This window comes from Psammomys obesus, unplaced genomic scaffold (genome assembly GCF_907164565.1).
Source record: "Psammomys obesus unplaced genomic scaffold, mPsaObe1.curated_primary_1811, whole genome shotgun sequence".
NCBI lineage: Eukaryota > Metazoa > Chordata > Mammalia > Rodentia > Muridae > Psammomys > Psammomys obesus.
This window is the reverse complement of record NW_026596039.1, coordinates 12,050,531-12,073,903: the sequence shown is the minus strand read 5'-3', so window position 1 is coordinate 12,073,903 and position 23,373 is coordinate 12,050,531.

Sequence of the window (23,373 nt, the reverse complement as noted above, 5' to 3'; positions counted from 1 at the left end):
AATAAGATAACTTTGCAGACAAAAGCACATTTTGACCAAAGCCCAACACTATGCATTTAAATAAACTCTGGAATTAATGCTGTGATTAGCATTAGAACTTGCCAAGGACATAAATTTATTATAAAAATGGTTTAAGAGTCAAGCCAACCAAAGCGCCCCTGGAGGAAGGGAGAACAACATGGAATTTCAATCAGGCTTTCACCATGGGAACACGGGGTTTCTTAGAACCTGCTTTCTCTCATGGTGCTTTGTCCTCGGAGGAGTCAACTCTTGGAGGCACCGTTACTTGGGTTTCTGAAGTGCTGTACTCAGACCCGAGGGAGGCAGGGAGGAAGGTAGATTCAGGCCATGATTGGAACAATAAAGACAATCAGGTTTAGAAACGGTGGGGCTCAGCTTTCAGGTAGAGTACAACGTCAGAGGAGGAGAGACAGAAGGGCTAGCGAGGAACTCAATGGAAGAAAACATGGCTAGTCATTGTGAGCTGGATGTGAGGTTTTACCCGGCAGACTCCTGTGTTTGAAGGCTTGGTCCCCAGGGCTGAGCCTGCCTTGGGAGCTTGTGAGATGGAGACAAGAGCCTAGTAGCTAAAAGGAGTGAGTCACCGGCTGGGAGGTGGGGATTGTGGTTCACAGCCCATAGTGCTTCTTGCCCTGTTTATCTCCCTTCTTCGCGATCAGCACCAGGTACCGAGCAGCTGCCTCCACGCTCGTCACTCATGGCTGTGTTTGCCACGCCGCAGGGGCCTGTGACCTCTTAAATCAGGAGCCCAAACGACCCCTTCCTTTTTAAAGATGTTGCTTCAGCCAGGCGTTTCGTTACAATGAAGAGAAAAATAAGCAATAGAGTTGCCAGAGTGTATTTCTATCACGGCCCCAGTGCTCTTGCCAGTGCCTTGACCACGTCTGTGGAAGGTAAGTCCTGATCAGGATGGATGGCGACGCCTCAAGCACCAGAAGCTTATTAGGAAAAGTTGATTGTTATTCTCAGGGCCCGGAGCAAGGGGTGTTCTTTTGTGCTATACACCACACAACTTCGTTAGAACTTGCTCACAATCGTATCTTTTTTGGACATATCTGAGTGTTGTGATGGAGAGAAGCTGGCCTTTCCACTGAAAAACCCAGCCTCTCCCCAGGGCTAATGCTTATGTTTACATCCTATCAGTTTGGCTCCAACCGCCTGGGAACAGCACTCTGTAGGTGTCCAGCGTTGCCTTTTGACACCATCACTCAAACTGAGAGCAGTTTACACTGCTGTGCCTGTGCCGTCAGTCTTTTTTTAGTGGCTTGGAGAAGTCATTTACAACCCTCAGTGTTGAGAAAGACACAAACGGTTTGGCTTCAAATTCTAAACGACTCCCCCGGATCACAGAGTGCGCCTGGAGGACCCCGGGAAACATGTTTACAGTTTTCTCATGGATTATAAATACAACACGCTTTGTCCAAATCATGATGAATATCTGGGGCTGAAATAACACAAAATAAAACTGAGGGCAATGCAAACCACGCGTTTGGTTGGAAAAGATCTGTATGCTACAGTTTTGTTGTGCAAAATTAGATTCAAGAAAACCAAGTTTGTTGAAAATGGTGGCAAAGGAAATTTGCTATTGGGAGAAACAGTACTTAGTCCTCATTGAGCTGGACAAACCTTATTTTGCCAGTGAAATGTTGGCTTTAAAAGTTACAGGAAACATAATTGAAATGAAGATTAACTTCATTAAGAGGAAATAGGCACAGACTGAAAACAGTGGTAGTACGTGGAAAGGATTATTTTAAAAATACTTATAGTCTTTGATAATTTCACTCCTCCAACTTCATTATCATCATTTTCTCCAACCCCTTTTCTTTATAATAACCTACTGAGTCCAAAGAATGCTTCCCATTAACTGCTGGTGGTGAGGCCATCTACCGGATTTGGGGTTGACTTACAAGGGCCCACACCCTTAAAGAAAACTGACCCTCAAGACCAGAAGCCTCCAGCTGACTGCCCATAGCTCCTCAGTCACGGGGAAGCCCGTGCAGGGAGGCTGATTGACTTGATTCTGTGCAGGTCTTCTGCTGCAGCCACAGGTGTCACAAGCTCATGAGTGCCGCGGTCCTTCCAAATCTAGAAGACACTGTTTTACTCTGGACCTCACTGACCCCTGACTCTCAGCAGTGTCTTTTCACTTCCTCTTCGGACACCATACCTGAGCCTTTGGGGGTGAGGTGAGGCATGCGTGGCCCTTGTGGCTGACCTCAGTGGAGTTGTCAGGCAGAAGACTTGAAATGATGTCGCCATGATTACTGGTGGAAGCGATAAACATGGAGATAAGTCTCGGGTTTGATGGAAGCAAGATCAATCAATCAGTGGGGTGAAACAGTGAGGTCCCCAAATCTGCATTTTTGTTGCATGTATTTAATAGAAGTGCTATGAATATCATAATTATAATCCCGTCTAGCTTTTAACTCAAACACTTTTTAATAGAATAATTTTAATAGGTAATAAAGTAGTATAAAGTTAATACCTTCCACTTTTGAGCCTACTTAAGTCCTTAAAGGCTGTTTACCAACTACTGTCTCTACAAAGATAGTTAATATTCAAATTTTAAAAACTTAGTTTTTTGAGATTTTAATTTTAATGTAATTACATAATTTCCCCCTTCCCTTTCCTCCCTTCAAACTCTCCTATATTTGCTCTTTCAAAATCGCAGCATTTTTTAACCATTGTTACATTCATATATGTGTTTTTATATATATGCACATATATATTAATATATATATCATACATACATACATACACACACATATGTATTCCTGAGTACATGGAAATAACCTTGTCAGTGTGTATAATGTTACTTGTATAAATGTGTTTTTAGGGCTGAAAACCGTTTGGCATTGGGTAATCAACTGCCATGCTCTTCCTTGGGGAAGATTATTTCTCCTGTATCCGTATTCCTTACTAGATCTTTGTGTAGGATTGGGGCCTTCCAAGCTTTCCCCTGTGTATGCTAGCATGTCTATTGGTGCTGTCTTTGTTCAGGTCATGTTTAGGCAGCCATGTTGGTGAGGGCTTATGAGTTTAGCTCCTCACTAGGAGACAGTCTCACAGAGAACTCCCTAATCCCCTTGGTCTTATAATCTTTTCATCTGTTCTCTGAGCCTTCGGTGCAAGAATTCTTTTGCAGATGTATCAGTTGAGACTGGGCTTTACAATTCTGCAGTGTGATTGGTTTTGGGTTTTTGTAATGATCTCTGTCTGTTTCAAAGACAAGTTTAAGTTTTCTTGATGAGCGGTAAGGACTACAGTCAACTGTGGGTATTAGGACAACAATTTAGAATGTAGTTAGTGATTACGCTGGTTTAGTGGTGGTTGTGGGTTCTCTAAGATCCTTGACTTAACCAGGACAGTGTAGTTGGTTAGGTTTCCAGTACCAGGAATTAACTCCCTTAGTGGAGTGGGTCTTAATCCAATTAGAGAGTTACTGGTTACCTGTAGGGGATTTGTGCCACCACCGCACCTTAGTGTCATTGTGCCATGCTGGTCATCGCTGTGCTTCACAGACATCAGCGGCACCTCCCTTCTTTTGGAAGTTTGCGTGGTGCCTTCTGGTACCGTGAAAGGTAGTCCTCTAGGCTGTGGCTTTCAGCTCAGTTCTGGCTCAGTTCTAGGCTCTGTGTTTGAAGGTGAATGGTGTCTTCAGCAACAGGGACTTACCTTCCACCTCTACAGGAAACAATCAAAGGTGATGACAATAGTTTATAATGTTTTGGGGAGACTCTTGAACAACCCTGGCCAATGACTCAAAAGAGGGCTTCTCATGACTGCTGTTGGGATTTGTGTTAAATGGTCTATGGCTCTTGGAGGGAGCATTGTCAGACCAAATGGAAGAATTTTATTTGAAATACAACATATGTGTGTGTGTGTGTGTGTGTGTGTGTGTGTGTGTGTGTGTGTGTATACTTAACATGTATTACAGGTATTTTTAGGTAGTTAGTTAATAGTAATTCTTTATGGCCCTTTCAGATATCATTACTGGTCATTTACATTCCCCTTCTTCTGTGTCTATCTCACCCTCCCTAATAAGAGCCGTTTCCCAACTGTTGTCTTTACAAAGAAAATTAATACCTGTATTTTTCAAACTTTTAAATTCTACCATCCAGCAGAAAAGTATGCCTTCTCATCATAACTCACTGTGTAGTTGCATGAGTATAACAAAATTGCACAGATAATATTTATACCTACTCTTTATGGTAGAAAAATACAAAAAGATAATATTCAATTATTTAATATTTAAATACAACACAAAAGTGCCCAAGATGCAAACATTAGACCATGTTGCTAGCAATCTGAGTTTATTTTCACCCAGTAACAGGTTGTCCTGTAACCTTGAAACTGATAATATTTTATGTTCAGTTGTATACAAAGATATATTTGTATAGTCTACAAACATGTGCAAGTGTGTGTGTGTGTGTGTGTGTGTGTGTGTGTGTGTGGTGGCCAGAAGTTGGGTGTCTCCTTCAATCATTTTACAATTTACTTTTGGATATAAGGTCTTTGTCTGACTGTTAAGTTTCAGGGGACCCCCTGTCTCCACCTTTCCAGGCCTGTGATTACAGACATCTCATACATACCTGGACTTTTACGTGGATGCTGAGATCCAAATCCAGAGCCTTATGCTTATGCGATAACCATTTTTATCAACTGAGTTATCTCCCTAGCCCCAAATAGTTGACTTAAAATGCAAATTACAAACCACTGTGTATACCAGCCTCCACATTTCCTTTTATACTCATCATGTTGTAGACTGTACTGTATTGGTAAACCTGGGCATGTGTCTTTACCACCCTACCACACCATCCCCCCCTTTTTTTGAGACAGGATTTGTCACTGAACCTGGTGCTCACTGATTGGTTAGACTGGCTGGCCAACAAACCCAGGCATCCTTCTCACTTCACCTCCCAACTCGGATTACTCACAGGCATGTGGGTTCCAATGCCTGGCTTTTCTATGAATACTGGAAGATCTGAACTCAGGTCTAGTTGATTTTATAACATATGTTTTACCCAGTTCTCTCAATAGCTGGTTAACACTCTCTTTTACTTAACTTGATGCACATATGTACAGTTAGCTTTCTGTCTACATGCTTCAGGTACTTACCTTTGTTACTATACTCAGGCGCAAGTATAATGTTGGATGTATTTTCCAAAGTGAGATTTAAACTTGGTAGTTTTTGCAAAGTGATCATCTAAAGACATTGTTCTGTTTGAATGAGCCAGGGACAGTGCCTTAGAACACATGTTGCTTCAATCAGAGACATGTCAAACTTCCTGCTCTATGCTAATCCAAAAGAAAAGAGAGAGAGAGAGAGAGAGAGAGAGAGAGAGAGAGAAATCTCCTTGTGACTTGAATTTGCATTTCTTTTAATATGAATCTTCACATTTCCCTCTGTAATAGTGTTCTTCACTTCTCCTTCCTATGGGAATTTTAGCTCCTTTCACTTGATTTGTTTAGAACTTTTGCATTTATGATGGAAATTAGTTCTTTGTTATAGTTCCACAAGCATTTTTTTCCCTCCTGTATTGCTTGCTTTTGACTTTGCTTAATGTTATTTTTGTCAAAAGGACCAAAAAAAAAAAAAAAAAAAAAGTTAGATTTATCTACTTTTTCTGTTTTGGCTTAGTTTTATACTTGAAATATTTCTGTTAAGTATGTTAAAAATTATGTTTGCTTCCGGTACTTTTATGATTTCAGTTTTCACAGCTAAATATTTTTATCTGCTTGACATTTATTTCGATATAAAGTAATGGGAAACAGTTTAGGATTTTGATTTTGATGCACACGTATGTGTGTTGTGTGTGTGTGTATGAATGGACAAGACTGTTTTTGGAAACCATTTATTGAATAATAATATACTTTCCTCCCACTGTGTTGAAAAGCAACCTTTGTATAATGAAATTTCTGTGTAGATTGAGTAAGCTTTCTGTTTTCCTACCCAGTTCCATTATTTAGCTATTACTAGTAATAATAGTACAAGACTATTTTAATGATGACTCTATAATATCTGATAGGAGACTAACAGTAATTATTCAGCGCATGACTTCTGAAATTAATGAGTTTCAAAGCCGAATAAAGCAGGGGCTGTTAAGACTGTTGGCTGCTCTTGCAGAGGACCTGGGTTCAGCTCTTCGCACCCACATTGTAGCTCACAACCATCTGTAACTCCAATACCAGGACAAGAAGCCCTCTTCTGGCATCTGTGGCTAGTACATGCATGTAGTGCACATACGCACACACAAGCAAAACACTTGTCTATATAAAAATGAATAAATACGTACGTATATACATAGATACATACATCCATACATACAAAAATAAAGTCACCTAAAGCAAAGAGGCTAACATCAAGGGACGTGAGAGGTTTTGTTTAGGTTTCCTTTGGCTTTCAACCTTAGTAAGACGTGATAGAGGAAAGTAGTTGTAAGTAGGGCTTCTGGCTCCTAATTGTAGGGTTCAAATTCTACTTCACTGTTTATACTATGAAACCTTAGGCAAGTTACTTACCCTTTCTGCGCCTCAGTTTATTCATCAATAAAAAAACAGGATCTACCTCACAGGGTGGTTACCAGGCTTAAAGGCATTAGGTGGCATCTGAGTACTAAATACCATTGTACCATAGGAAATGCCGAAAGCATTAGCAATGCTGACTAATATTGTCTCTAGAACCAATGTGACAGATACTTTGGAAAGAGCTTTACTAAAAAAAAAATGTAAAATATATTTACAACATCTTTAAACTTTTAAGAACTAATCTTTAAATTCCCTGACCTTTTCCTTTCTTAATTAAAACTGATCCTCTATAAAGAATCTGCTGTTTGGTGAATTTATTTACACCGAGATGTCTGTGATTCTCAGGTCCTAAAATAGTGTCTTCCTTTCTATGAAGCCTTGGTTTTTGACTGGTTACAGAGCCTGGATTAATGAGGAAGCAATGCAGGACCATCCTTCCTGAGAAGGATGACCACCCAGTTGGTCATCAGGGTGTGGTGGACACTCTAGTGAAGCCACTGTGAATGATGGACATGGGATGATGCCATTAAACATAGACACAACCTCCCCTTCTGCTGACAATCGCACAGCCCAGGACCAGAGAGAGATGATCATGTAACCAGCTAAAATTTGCTTCATAGGTGTTTCAGTTTGTCTAAGACGTTTAAGGGGACAGCTTTTATAAGCCGTTGAGGACCCCAGATCTCATTGTCTGGAAGACCCAAACCAAGGCAAGAGTTGAGGTATGAGAATATGGTTGTAAGGAGGCAAGAGGTTGACCCATCTCTCACTACCTATAGCTACTGAGCACTTATTGGGTCTTGCTGTGGGACAGCCATAGTTACATCTGTATTTATATAGAGGTCAGGGTTGCGTCCTTGATTTTCTCAGAACAATACATATGGCTTTCAGTTAACAGATAAGAAATGACAGAATTGATGATCTGAACTCTTTGCTTAGGACTAACCATGTAGCTGGTGGCAGAAACGAGCTGGTGGCTGCCTATTCACCAGCATCACTTTATATTGACTTGATTATCCTCTCACTCAGCCTCATGGGATTCTTCTGACATTTAGGTGAAGGGACTCTAGAACTAGAAGAGTCCATTGGCTCTTACCTCTGAGACACTATGGTGTCTTATCAGGGTTTTATTGTTGTGAAGAGACACCATGACCACATCAAACATCAACTCTTACAAAGGAAAGTGTTCAATTAGCGATGGCTTACAGTTTCAGAGGTTTAGTCCATTGTCATCATGGCTGGAAACATGGCAGCAAACAGGCACACATGGTGCTGGAGAAGGAGCTGAGAGTTCTACATCTCGATCCTCAGGCAGCAACAGAAAACTGTGTGCCACCCTGGGTGTGGCTTGAGCATGTAAGTCCTCAAAGCCAGACTCCACAGTGACACGCTTCCTCCAACAAGACCACACCCACATCTCCTCCACATCTCCTAATAGTGCCACTCCCTGTGGGCTAAGCATTCAAACACATGAACGCCTGGGGGTCATTCCTACTCAATCCACCACAGATGGATTTCCACACCTCATTTCCTTTGTAGCTCAGTGTTGAGTCAGTTTGCCTAGTAGGGCAGGGAATGTTTTTCTCTGCACAAGGACACTGTATTAATTACTCACCCATTGCTGTGTGTGGCAGAATGCCTGGAAGAAGCCATCTAAGAGAGGAAGAATTTAGTTTGGCTCACAGTTTGAAAGACTACAGTCACTGTGGCAGAGAAGGCTTAGCATTTGAAGCATCTGGTCTGTGGAAGCAGGAACATAAGACTACTTGTTCACATCTCAGCAAATCAGGGAGCAGAGGTCTTAAGCTGGAGCCTGGAGTGCCTACAACATTCTGACCCCATCCTTATGGCTACACCATGTTCCAAAGGCTCTTCAGCCTCCCAAGAGTAAGCCTGTGGGCAATCTCTTAGGCTCAAACCATAATAGACACATGGGTTGCACTTGCCAAAGTAATCTTAGCGAAGGGCTGCATGTGTCAGAGGAAGGGACACCCTTTTTCAGTTCCTACTATGGTGCTGCCTGGGAGAACTGCAGTCCTGACTCCATGGGCAGAACAGATGGGTGGAATCTGTATTTGCCTTGCTCAGGATGGCTGCTGGAGCCCAGAAATGGCAGTGTCCCTGGTGGTGGCATGGGTAGGATTCAGGCACAGTTAGCTGTGCTTTTCCCAGGCCTTTTAAGCCAATGTACTTGTCTCCATTCCTCTGCTTCAGGCCTCCTTGCTCTGTGCTTTCTGCAGCTGCCATAAGTTACAGCCTATCTGACAGCAGCTTGGAGGAAGTGCAGCCCTCCCTACCCTGCCTCTTGGTGGCCTCTGATGAGGAAGCAACCTCCTGGTCCAGAGAAGAAGTATGGGAGGACAGAAGGCTCTGGTGGCTGCAAACAGAGAGTGGAAGCGGTATTAGTGGAAAGGGAAGCAATTCCCATAATGAACTGGAATAGGCAGGTGGAAAACAGAGGACTTTAGTAGTCAGTTCTGGGAGTTCCCCACCTCAGCCTTAGCACACAGCTGCTGGGGGAATAAATTATAGGTTCTGATCTCATCTGGAAGTAAGCCAAAGAAATCCACTTTGTGGTTTTATACACACCTGTGGGAGACATGTGTGTTAAACTATACACACAAATCTGTGTAAGAAGGCCAGTGACCCAGAAGTGCAAAGGTGGGAGTGATGTGAGAGCTTGCCTTTCAATAGGAAGTGCTTCCTAGGTAGGAAGGAGGAGAGGCATGCAGACCCAGCCCCTCAGTTGCAGGAGGAAGCTAGGGGGAGGAGCCCCTGCAGCAATGTGAAGCTTTCAGAGAGCCTAGGGTTGCTTGCACTCCATCAGAAGCACTGTCCCCATCCTGGGTCAGGATCAGGGTTAGTGGGTGAGTAGCCTGTGCTGTTCCAGGGTACCAGGATGGCTTCAGGCCCCAGTGGCTTAAGGCTCCCCAGGGGTTTGTGGAGAACTGTTACATTCACAGACACCTAGGAAAAATCCCAAAGGGAGGGTTGGAGAGGGAAAGAGTCTTTTCAGTGTACTACCTAGGGAACCAGAGATGGCAGAGCAATTAGAGTGTGGACTTCAACAAGGTCACAGCATGAGCCCAGAGGGCTCTGGAGGACAAAGAGAGGTTGTGTAGCTAGGGACATCTTCCTTAGGTCAAAGGCCTGCAAGAGCAACAAGTGTTCTTGATATCTGAGCATCTCTGCAGGCTCCTGACTGTGTTTAAATTCTTGTCTCTTGGCATAACTTATAGTAGTTCTGTTGAAAGATGGCCTTGTTGTATTGGGCATTAGGGGCTGAGGAAAATTGGCCTTTTGTAGGGTGTATCTGTGCTGATTAGATTAGGAGCTGGACTGTGTGGAATGTTTGCTGTAACTGTAATTCTAGAAACTTCAGATCTCTCTGTATTTGAGTTTGAGTTTCAGTGTTTCCCAACTTCCTTCTGAGAGAGTTTGTGTCTTGCTTTTCTTTAGGCTATTTGATAGTTTGAATAAGAATGGCCCTCATAGGCTCATGTATTTGAATATGTAGTCACCAGGAAGTGGCACTACTTGAAAGGATTAAGGGGTGTGGCTTTGTTGGGGTAGGTGTGGCCTTGTTGGAGGAAGTGCATCACTGGGGGTGGTCTTTGAGGTGTCAGAAGCCCAAGCCAGGCCCAGGGGCTCACTCTCCTTCCTGTTGCATGTGGATCTGGATGTACAACTCTCAGCTCTCCTGGCATCATGTCTGCCTACATGATGCCATGCTTCCTATCATGCTGATAATGGACTAACCCTGAAACTGTATGTCAGCTCTAATCAAACGCTTTCTTTTTATAAGGGTTGCTGAGGTGGTCATGGTGTCTCTTCACAGTAATAAAACAGTGACTAAGACAAGCTATTATTGTCCTGGAGTCCTGTTGGTGGGGTGGTAAGATAGGGGCAAAGGAGATGATTCTATGGTCTTTTAATTAGATATTTCATTCTTCCAATAGTCCTGTGTCTCTGAGCTGTGTCCTCATGTGCTTCTCTAGTTGTATATCTTTTGACTTTGGGATTCTCACTCCCCAGCCTCGCTCCATGTTTATGACAGACATGAACATGGACATGTCATGTCCTGAGTCCTGCTGACTGTGTTTCTTCTTCCCTGAGGTGAGACAGAAGCCTCAGAGCAGGGCAGGATAGGAGGAATTTCTATTCTCCGAGGAGTGAACCATAAGTCATCTGTTTTTTTTTTTTTTTTCTTGGTAACATGGTTATTAGCCATTTTTGAAAAGGTGCTGGCTTTATTGCATTGTTTTCACTTACTCTTCATTGCTAGGGGCTTCCTGGATGCAAAGTGTGGGGGCTTTCTTAGGACTGTGGCTCCAGGAATTTTACATTCCTGTATTAGCTCTTGCTCAACCTCTACCAAGTTCTCAAATTTTCCATTTAAATTTTTCCTACCACCTTCTGGCCTCCAGGGGTTTGTCTCCAACCTCCAAGCTGCTCTCAGCACATGTTTCTGGACTCTGACGTGTCTGCTGCATTTTGAGGTTGCAGTTTCCCACATAATCTCAGTTCTGTGGTGGGGTCGAGCAAAGTCACTGGCTTTCCGTATTTCTTCCTAGATTTTTCTTGTGATAGAAGTGGGGGTGATGACGCCCAGGCTTTTGACATATCAAGGATGGAGCAAGAGGTCCCCAACAGGGATATTGTTTAAGTTTTTGTCTTTTAAAAGAAATCATACATATAAAAACGCTTTGTAAATTGTAAAGTCTTCTAGGGTTCGTAGTTGATTTATTAAGTAGGAATTAGGTTCAGAGAGAAGGGGTGGAATTTCTTAGAGCCTGACCATCTTTTATTTTAAGAATGTAGTCTTTGAATTGGAGATGACAAAAGCAGACATAAAAGAAGACAAAAAGGATTAAACTGAGGTGAAGGGAGTGTTCTTTCCCTTGTTCATCTGCCCTGCTTTTCCCCCCATCTTTAGGCTCTTTCCTGGCTTTGTAATTTGGCACCTTGTCAGGCTTCCAGTAGGGGTTGGTGAAGGGCCTTCCAGGCTGGGTGTGGCTCTCAGGCCCTATTCATGGAAGGGATAACCATAGAGCAAGGAGCTGGACTAGATGGCCATCTCTGGCTGCATTCACACAAAAGGTATCCCTTTTGCTGTGTTATTTTGTGAAGAGAAATCTCAGTCATTAAAATGAGATTCCTTGGGGGTGAAAATATGGCTCAGTAATTCAGAATGCTTGCTGCTCTTCTAGAGGATTTGGGTTCGGTTCCCAACACTCAGGTTGGGTGGCTCACAGCCTCTCAAGGTAGTTTCATATTACCCTTATTTTGCTCTAAGGGAATTAAGACAGAGTAAATGAGGGAGGGGCAGAGGCAAACTGTTCTCAGGGTCATTATGATGATATGAATATAATTAATACAATACAATATGATGCAAATAGCATATTCCAAGTACTTGCATAGTACCTGCCATCCAGTAAATATCAGTATGTAATTATGTAAGAATGCTTGGTTCTACTTTTAAATTTAAAGCCTTTATTATTATTTTTAGAGAACATTTAAAACATTTATGTGGTGTGTGTGCGCGTAAGGACATGTGCATGCAGTTCTCATGTGGAAGAGAGAGCACAGCCTATGAGAGTTGACTCTTTTTTTCTACCATGTGGGTCTTGGGGAACTGAACTCAGATCCTCAGCAATGGCAATAACTCATTGATCAGCCCACACAACTTTTATCCATTTATTTATTTTTGCTTAAATGTTTTTGCTTGGAAAATTACACAAGAAAAAACCACCTAGCTTGTGATATATCAGAGTAAACATGTATAAAACAGCACTAAAGATGAGAAAAAACAAAACAAAACAGAATATTTCCAGGAGCACCCAAAGATTCCCTTATCTCTGCTCTATCTCCAATGGCTGAGGTTCTCAACATTTCTGATGCAGAGACCTTTTAATACAGTTCTTTATGTTGTGGTGACCACCCAACCACAGAATTATTTCATTGCTACTTCATAACTACAATTTTGCTACTGTTGTTAATCATAATGTAAATATTTGATGCCAGGATATCTGCTATTCAATCCCTGTGAAAGGGTTGTGACTCGCAGGTTGGGAACTGGCCCCAAAGGTATCCATATATTGATTTTTGTAAAAATCACTGCTTTGATGCTCTTTGTTCTTGACAACTTATTTTGCCTTTGTTCAACTTTGGTTGGTTATTAGCCAGTATTTTTAAAAGCTGATAAGTCAGAGGGGCGTGAGAGTTACCTTGCTGCCTCATATCATCTCATATTTTATATGGTCACTGTAGAGTCATTTTGGTGAATAGGTTGTGATATGGCAGGATGATTTTTATTTATACCTTTTAGTTATTATAAACGGAGCTGAGCACCTTTTTCCAAGTGTATGGTCATTTATGCAATCTCTGTAGTAAAGCATCTGCTCAGCTTTGTCTTTTATTCTGTTGAGTTATTTTTCCTTTCAATTTTAATTGATTTATGGAAATGCCTTTGATTGAAGGTGAGAGGCTTGTTACAGACTACTTAGGTTTTTTTCCCTTCACTTTTTTTTTTTTAAGATAAATGTTCAGGGCCTGGAAAGATAGCACAGTGGTTAAGAGCCCTGGATGCTCTTCCAGTAGACTGAGGTATGATTCCCAGTACATATATAGTGGCTCACAGTTTGTCTGTAACTCCAGTCTCAGTGGATCTAACCTTTTTTGGCCTCTGTGGGCACCAGGCACAGATATGTATGTAGGCCAAATGCCCATACACATAAAAATAAAAACAGATACAAATTAAAAATACTGTTTCTGTTTCTGTGTATGCAAATTCCTGCAAAGGTCAGAAGTGGGTGTTGGATTCTTTGGAGCTGGAGTTACAGGTGGTTGTGAGCTGCCCAATGTGGCTGCTGGGCGGTTTTCTTAACCTCAGTGGTTTTCTTAACCACCGAGACATAATCCCAGCTTCTTTATCTGGCTTTCAGGTGTGTGTACGTGTGTGTTTTAGTAGGTGAGTATGGTATGCCAAAATATGAGTACACTTTATTTCTCTTTAGTTTGGGCTCTTGGTTCTGTGACTTGATATCTTTGATCATTTGGGGGAAATTTCTCACCTTCCTTCTGTCAGCTATGCCTTCTACCAATTTTCCATCTCCTCTGCTGTTGGGACATCATTAAATCTACATTAGGCTTTCCCACTGTATCTCATCTATCCCTGTGTCTCTCCTGTGTCTTCCCACTCTTTTCTGGAAAAGTTTTTCACAAGCTACGTTTCCTTTATTAATATGCAACTTAAAACACTTGTTGGATTGTAACTTTCAATGGTTGACTGCAGTATTTAGTCTTGAAATTTGTATCTTAGAGTTTGCAGTTCTTTGCCAAAATTTTCAATCTCATCTTCTATACTATTGAACATAGGAAGCATAGTTGTTTCAGAGTCCAAGTATGATAAAACTAATATCTAGAGAGCCTGTGGGTCTGTTTTTTATTGTCTTGTGTCTTTGCAGGTTCTGTACATGTAGTCTCATTCCTCATGTGTCTGGTCATTTTGATTGTATGCTGGATATTACATTGAAAATTGCTTGTAGGAATACGTTGAAGTTCCAGATATTATTGACTTCCAGAGGGAATTTATCTTTGCTTTTGGTAGTTATTTGGAAGGTCTGAATAACTTAAGAACACCTGAGTTTAGTTTTAGAAACGGAAATAATTTGAAATAGAGTCATAGTATTTGAGGCAACTGGCATCCTTCTAAGTTACATTCCAAGATGGTGTATCAGTCTTCATGGCCTGTTTTGGTCTCTGGGCCCTTATTTGTTTTCTCATTGTCCCATGAAACTTCCAAGAGTATTTGTCAGCCTAAAAGTCACCCATTCTGGGAATATAAACATCCCCAAGACGAAAGTAGCTTCCCTGGCTTCCCTCATCTGCCAATCCTGGAGCAGTCATTTTATCCTGCTGTATTATCCTTGCTGCTAACAGTATATCAGAACAGAAGAAAACATTCTTATGTACCTCTCAGCTTTTAGGAACCATTATCCACCCCATTTTGGTTACCCATGTTCAAATAAGCTCACCCTTTTCTTTCTTCCCTGTTTACTTGATGGAGCTGAAAATTTGCTTTAGGATGACTTTCCGAGTCTCTGCCTCTCTCTTTTCTTTGTCTTGCTTTCACCTGCGGTTCTCCTTCATACTATGTACCTGGAATGCTACCTTCTACTTCTCTTTAAGATAATTAAATTCCTCTTTTTCTGTTCAGGGTTTCCCTGACCATCTTGCTCAACACGATATTTCCATCTCTTGAATTTCTCTACCATTCATTCTGTGGTTGAGTAATTCATGCCAAAGAGCCAACCAGGTCTTTAAATTTATTCTTTAATATTTTTTTCTGCATGATTTATATCACAAACACTTTGAAGGAAAATATGCATTATATTTTTAAAACCTGTCCAATTCTTATTATCTTAAGCAAAAAGGCTACAATTTGAAAGGTCAACAAGAGGTCAGAACTTTCAATTGGCAGGAAATGCTGGCATGGAAGATAGGAGTAGAACAGAACCAGGGCACCAAGAAGCAGAGAGATCAACAATTGTCTTCTAGCAGGATCCATCTGGCCAGAAAACGTCTAGTCTTACTGCAGACACTTAGCTAACTGTTCTCTGTCACCAACGCCTAATGTCTAAGATGGAGGCTGCTAAAGCAATGAACTTGAAACAACTTAACTACTTAGGGCAGTGCACAGCATCATGTGCACTGGGCCCTTCCCCATCCTTCTGCTTGCTGTCTTTTATGTGGACATCATGGCCAGTAAATTCCTCTATGTACTCAGAATGAAAGACATGTAGCAAAGATGGCTGAAGAGAGAGATGAAAAGGATACTGGGTCTTTAGGTTAAGGGAGGCACCATAACAATCTTCACATTTCCTTTATATGGTTGAACTCATGTGTTCAAGCCATTATTGCCTGCTCTCTGTTTTTAGCAGCTGGCATGCTTCCTTTTATTTTTTTTTTTAAATATTTTTTATTTATTCTCCAAAAATTTCACACATGCGTGCAATGTATCTTGGTCATACTGTGTTTACTGCTATTTACTCATTTTTATATGTGTTGCTGTTTTGCCTGTATGAAGATCTTAAGTACCATGTGCCTGTCTGCTGCCTTCAGAGTCTAGAAAACAGTGTCAGATGCCCTGGTTCTGCAGTTTCAGATGGTTGAGAACTGTTACTTATGTGGGTGCTGGGAACTGAACTCAGGTTCTCTGGAAGAGTGGCCACTGCTCTTAACCTCTGAGCCATCTCTACAGCCCTAAAGTGTCCTTTTCAAGAAATTTTAAACCCACTTCCCAAAAGATATATGTTTATATTACCATGATTATTATGCTTGCTAGAAGATCTAGTCATTAGTAATATAGATGAGGTTCATTGATTTGGAATTCATGTCACACCTTATTTTCCAAAAAGAGATGAGAGATGGTTAATAATGATGTTTTTAAAAATTCTGCTAATGATTTAGGTATAGATTTTTAGAAAATATTTACATAACACACTTTGCAAAACTCAAGAGATTTGTTGAATATCAGGTTACTTTCTCTTTGGTGTTTTGGAACATATTATTATATCTACTAATTAGTGATAGTGATATGGTGTGTGTATGGGGGGGCACAAATTGAACACCCAAGGAGATACTCATAGTTTTTGATATTTTGGTTTTTAAAGTTTTGTCTTAATATTTGAAAAAAAATGCTTAAAATAACGAGAGTGAGAAGAAGATTCGCGGTGTTCAATTTGGAGGAACTGGGCATGGACTTTCCTTGTCCTGGCATCCTCTACCACCATGCTCTGTTCCTCCTGCTTCTCTGACTCTCAGATCACAGGACAGCAACCCTCTAAGGTAGCAGTGCTTAACCTTCCAAATACGACTGCCCTTTAGTACAGTTCCTCATGTTGTGGTGATCTGCCATCATAAAATTATTTTCGTTCCTACTTCATAACTATAATTTTGCTACTGTTACGAATCTTAATGTAAGTATTTGATATGCAGGATATCTGATACTCAACCCCCATGTAAGGGTTTTAGGACCCCCAAAGGGGTTTTGAGGTTGAGAACCACTGCTCTAAGGGGAAACTGCCTCTTTTGCTTGCTGAGATTTTTCTTTTTGGCTGCTCCTCCACCCTTGTCCAAGAGAAATGAGTTCTGAGCTACAGATGACAAGAATGCGGAAGAGGCCATCAGTGTCAAAGAAATTATTGAATAACTGTTTAAAGATTATTAGGTATTTTCTGAATTCAGATTCCATAGTGTTCATTGTATAACCCATTATGTTGTCTTTTCTTCTTAGCCTGCACTGGATTTTAGACTATGTTTAGGAATAAAGGTAACTATGTTGATAATATTGCCTAGACATTAAACAAAAGAATTAATTAAGCCGAGGAGGCAATTAAAGCAGAGAGAACTGTAAAGGGTGGCTTAGCACAGGTCAGCCACATGGAAAATGTTGGCAGAATAAGGTATACTTCATTGGCAGCAATTACAGAATTAACAAGAAAATTAATATAAACCGAAAAGGTTATCTCATTTTAAAAATCTACCAGGCATGCCCAGCCTTTTGATATTGCAACATGACATTGCTATTCAGAAAAGAAACCTCAAGTTTTAAATAAGTTTACATTTGTGTCTTGGGTAGCATTTATAGCTATTCTCAGCTATGATCTTATATCAGTTTTCCAAGGTAACACCTTAAATTTTTTTTCTACTAAAGGAAATATTTCAAAATAACTCCCAGAGGACAAAACACATCCATTCAAGTTCATAACTTCAAGTACTGAACCCAATAAACTGTCTCTTGATGAGGGTTGGAGAGGCACCTCAGAGAAACCTAGTGTCGCTGATTAATCAGCAGTGACGGGCTCATCTTGGCAGTTGTGGAGTCTGAGGGGCCTGATCCACGGGGAGGGAGGCAGTGTGCAGCCATCTTACAGGCAGAGCAGGCTGGGCATTCCACTGCTGGTTCTCAGTCCTACCATTTCTAACAACCGCTGGTGGTTCCCCAGCTGAAATCACGCATCCATTCCCACCATTCAATTGTGCCCAGACATCTGTGAGAATAAACAAGCTTCTCTGAAGTCTGTTTTCCTGAATGCTATGGAACCAAAGAAGGTCAAGGAATACAGGGCCAGACATGACAAATGTGTCACCAGTAGACTCTTAGTCATGTGGGGGAGTATGTGTATGTGTGTGTGTGTGTGTGTGTGTGTGTGTGTGTGTGTGTGTGTGGTGTAGCAAAGAAGAGAGGGACATGCAGAAATCCCAGGTGATGATCGTGCATTTACCTGGAAGGAGCTGAGCAAAGACCATGGGTCTGGGAATATGGGAATGTCATTGTCTAGAATAAACAACCGCCAGGGAACCCCTATTCCTGTCCCCGTGACTGCTGATCTCTCATCACTTTAGATTCCACAGATTCTGCTTTCTTTCTTCACCACAGAGCTTTCTACAGCCTGTTTAGAACACCTCCTAGGTAAGCCGAGTTCTCATGGTCATCTGGAATATTCTTTGAGCACTACCTTTCTGATAGATCATGTCATGTTCTGACTCAAATATCTGTCGGTGTCTGAATTCTCCCACTCATTCCTTTGTTTCTAAGCAGTTCTCTGCTGTGGGACGAATACTCACTATGCCAGCAAAGTCTATCTCTGCTTGATGTGATTTGGTTCTCAGGGTGCCTATTCTGGGTACTTGAGATCCAGCATGGAAATGTTGAGGTGTTGGGAACTTCAACAGCTGAGGCCCAGTGGAAGGTGGTTCATCCAACCAGGGCCTTGCCTTAGGGTTCCTATACAATGAGCATCTTCTCCATGTTGTTATCACAAAGAAAAACTCTCAATAGTACAAGAACAGGTGGGACCACTTAACGTTGGACTTTTAGCCTGAAATACTGTGAGCTAGACAAACTATTATTACTACTTCCTCCTCCTCCTCTTCTTCTGTATAGTACTTTCTGTCAGATACCTCATCATGGCAACAGAAAATGGAGTAAAACAATTATCTTGTCCACCAGACAATAGTAAATATTGCCCTGGAAAATGGAGTTCAAGCCAGATCTTACTGAACTTTCCAACTTCTCTGCCCATAAATCTGTCTACTCCACCTCAGGGGAAACATCTGAAGTAGCAGGGAAATCTCAGTTAAAGGCAGCTTTGGGTTCTTACCAAATAGGGAAAACCCAATATCGTTAGAGATGATATTTTTATTGGGCCAGCTAGTTTGTAGAAAGGAAGTAGAAGAGGGTTGACACTGGTCCTGGTTATGAAGGAACAGTTCTGTTCTCAATAGTAATTATAACCTTTGTAGACCTTCACAAGCTGATATGATGGTCAAGAAGCCACTGAGCACCTGAAGCTGAGGCTTGTCGCACTTACATGCCATAAGTATATAATAAATAGAGGTTGAGGACTTGGTGCAAAACAGAAGACTGTAACATGCCTCATTAATGTTTTGTATCTTTCTTATTTGATAAAATAATAATATTTTAGACATATTGGGTAAAATAAAAATGTGTTATTTACATTGATGTCACTGTAGTGACAATTTTGGAATTCTGGCTTCTTTAAAAAGCAGAAATATTAAGAATATGTTTTTGTTTTAATCCCAGGTGTGGGGATATGGGGCTGCTTGGCAGCAGCTGACTGTGATTTGCCTCGTGCTCTAGCGGAGGTGTGATTTTGCCAGATAGTTTCTGCAACTGTGTGATATTTAGAATTCTGGAGACTTTTTAAAGGGTATATAAATGTTAGTTCTCTGAGAGGTGTGGGGGTGGGGGTTATTGGTTGGTTGTTGGTTGCTGTTGTTTGTGTTTTGTTAAGTAGTTGTGCACAAGAAAGAAACAACAACAAAAATAAATTAGATATCCTGACAGAAAAAAATCAAACTTGCCCCAAGGATCTCAATGCCCCTAATCAGCAGGAAGTAGTCTAACAATAATGCCACCTCCTTTTCAAGCTTTGACTTTATTCAGGGATCTTTCCTTTCCTCTCTATTCTTTCTTCTCTCAGATTTAGTGTTAGGGGGTTAAAAGGGTAGAAAACCTGTGGAGAAGGGTGTAAGAAAGAACCCACAAAGCAGCAAACATTGGCTACAAGTGACACCCAATGTAGAGCTAGGCAGAATGGGAATTTTGATTTCAAATGTCATAGGGGAAATGGCAGGGGATGAAGGAATAGATATTTTGTTTCAAGACACAAGTTAAAAATTTATTGTGTCTGCCACTGCTAGAATACCTCCCGCTTTGTTCCCAGAGGGGATTTTCTATTTTGTTTGTTTGTTTGTTTTTAGATTGTTTGTTTTTGTTTTCTTTTTCTTCTTCCTATATTCTGTTTAAAAAAAAGTTGGAAGAATTGCTGAGCAGTTGGAAAAATTGCAGGTGGAAATGGAGGGGCATGAGAAACAAAAAAATGCCTGAAATGGGAAAACAAATGTTAGTTTTTTCTCTTTTCTGAAAGGGTTGCAGAATTGGTGGGGCAACTGGGAAAATTGAAGGTGGAAGTAGAAGCTCCTAGGAATCGAGGAGCACAGGGAAAAGAGAGAACAAAAAGTCCTGGTGACTGAGCAAGAGAGCAGGAGTTTCTCACAAGAGGAAAGAGGGAAAGAAACTATGCAGGAGAGGAGTCCGGTCAGAGAAAAGCTGAAAAAACGAGCAGTCTGATGAAACAGCCATTTCGAAGGTGTCACTTTTTTGTTTTTCTATTTAAAATATGCGTCTACTGGTAGATTTCTATTGGATGGAATGTAAATTTCTGGTTTAATCAGTTATGAGCAGTATCATAGGGTCACATGACCTGAAATATAGTGGTCTGTATATAAGGAGCTACAATAGCACCTTCCCTTAGATGTAGGCTCTGCAGCTGGACAAGCCCCTCTGCATCTTAGACTCTTCTCCATTAGAACGAACTTTTTTGCTTGTTCATCTGTTCAGCACATGTTTAATGAACTTGTTTCTGTTTGAGCATCCTTTTAGGCTGTGGGCTAGGAGTTTTAGGTGTAAAAAGAACCTGAAGTTTGGAGTTTGGGAATTATGGTGGCTCATTTTAATTGTCGATTTGGTAGGACTGAAAGACACCTAGGAGATTGATACAGCTCTCTTCCAGGTAAGCCTGAGAGGATGTTTCCAGAGATGATTGACTTGGGGGACAGCAACAGAAGGGGAAGGGACTGCTGTGAATGTGTTTGGCACCATGTATTAGATTGTGAATGTAGATGAGATAAAAATTGGAGAAATTTAATTCTTTCAATGGTGCTTACAGGTAAGAAAGCTCAGTTCCTCTCCATGAAGTACCTCTAAAACTGCTGCCGTCTCCCAGGGATACCAGATGATGCCAGCTTTGTCACTTTGAACGTGGACTCCTACCAGCAAGATTCCTGGGAGATTCTGGGCTTTTTGCCTCAGACTGTGGCTGCATCATTGGTCCCCTTCTCTGACTGTTCCCACTTTTTGGACTGAGCAGCTACCAGGTTCTCTATAGGTTGCTATAGTGTATAGTTGCTATTGTGTGACTGTTCAGCCTATATTCATGTTAACTGATATCCTTTAAAATAAGAAACACACACACATACATACACACACACACTTTCTCTATTGGTTATTTTTTTTTGTTCCTTTTTTGGCTTTGTTCCATTAGAGAATCCTGACTTTTATAGGAACAAAGACAACAAACAAACACCTATGTCATGAGAGGGTAATGCTGTGAAGAGAAGCAAAGTTAAAGTGAGTCCATGGGAAGGCAGTGATGCTCTTTGAGCAGGTGTTTAGTCTGCATCCTGAAGAGCGGAGACTTGAGGAGAGGGAGGCAGATGCGAAGGTGTCTGTAGGGGTGCAGTGAAGACTCAAATCAGGAATACACAATGACTCCTAAGGAAGAGTCGAGAGGACGCTGTGCAGACAGAAGCTCTACTCAAAGCTTGCTCAAAATAAGAATAAAAAAAAAAGATTGAAAGCTTTCTCAGAATCAAAATGATTGTAGTGGGGAGTGATATATTCCGTCTAGGTCTAAGATGGATAAGTCTGGCCACTTGGGGAGAATAAAATGTACATGTCTGAAAACAGAGGACTCATTTTTAAAAAGTTATCACAGTCATCCAGAGAATAGAAAATGGAGCCTTAGATCGGAATGATGGAGCTTATCAAGTTAAACCTGGCCTGAAGTTGCCCCATACCTGTTTCTACATAACAAACCACAACTTAGCTTTGTATGTAAACAAAGTGAAATCCAACTTAAAACAAACAAACAAACAAAGAAACAAACAAACAAACCACTTACTTGTCTCAGTTAATCACAGCAGCTGACCGATCAGATCATTTCCAAATGAGAAAAGGGCTTAGCTGTAAGCAAAGAAGCCATTTCTGTTCTTTTTCTGCCAGTGAAGCTACAATACTCACACTGCAGAACAGAGCTCTTTGCATTTGGCAGGGGCCTCCCACACCACAAATTGTTCTTAGGCTTAATCAACTCTGAATTTATTTTGTCTAAGTGTTTTCTTTTAATAAGCAAAAGAGACTTGCTGGTGAATGGGATGTAGGATTGGGAAGAAGTTAGGAGCTCAGGATGACGATAAGAGCCTTGACCTGACCAGTTCTCAAGGATGTGGCTGTCATCAGCAGAGAGGGGTAGACTGGGAAACGCGGGCTTAGTTGGGAAAAATCAAGGTCCAGTTTAGAAGCTATTAATTGTGAATCTTGAGTGTGTTAGCTTGTTCCCCGTTGCTGTAACAAAATGCCCAGGTAGCATATTAGGATCAAAATTGATGTTGGCATATGGTCTGGGGGCTAGAAAGCCCAAGAGCATAGTGCTAGCATCTCATAAGGGCTTCATGGTGCCCCATCTCATGGTGGGTGGGCAGGTGCTAGCAGGTACACATGACCCTGGGAACAGCATGAGAATTTGGGCTCACATAATGACTTCCTGCAGCAGGAGCTCACTCTTGGAAGATGTCAATGCCCTTTAATGATCTAAGCACTTGCCATAGCCCCCAAACCCCAAAATCATTAGAAACCAAATTTCAATTAGTTTCTTGTTGGGAGCGTAGCATGAAGGTCCTCCAGGCCACAGATCTCCAGAGAAACCAGGAATGTTAAACACACAGGATTGTCTTTCCAATGGGAAAGATGAAAAACCTGTTCTTCCATCCAGAAAGCTGAGAACTGGAAGTGACAGACAGCTAGTGATCTGGTTATCTGTTGGGGCAGGCATATCAAGCTCTTGCAACCAGGGGCAGAGGTGGCTAGTAATCTAAATGCCCTTATAGCCAGGGGAACCCCTCAACCAGTACCAGAGGTGGCTAATAGCCCAAATGACCTCTACGCTCACTATCTGTGGGACTGAGACCAGGCCAGATTCTTAGGCCCTTAAGCTAGTACAGGTAGCCTATCTCTAGAACCCATCTTCTTGGAAGAAATGACACTACCCTGAGTTGAAGTTTGATGCAATTATGCTTCCCTGTGCAAAGGGATTGTATTACACCAGGAAACCCTCTTCCAGATTATATTGGGTTTAAACATTGGGAATAAACTGCCTATTATTAGACCCCCCAGAAGTCTGACCCAGAGTGACAAAAGCAATCCACCAGTTTTTCATTCTTATATCTTTGTGAGGTTTGCTTCTCTGAATATCTTCAGGGACCCCCTCAGTTTCTGAGGGGACAAACTACACCTGAACCATAGAAGAAGGCAGCAAGTAGGAAGCTGGGTGGGTGAATCTGGGAACTGGGGCAGAGTTTAGAGCTTGAGAAGTTCTTAAAGCTCAAGAGCCACAGTCTAGAAAAGCTGGTTAAGGCCAAGTCAACCTCCTCATCCCAGGGGTAAACACAGATGGA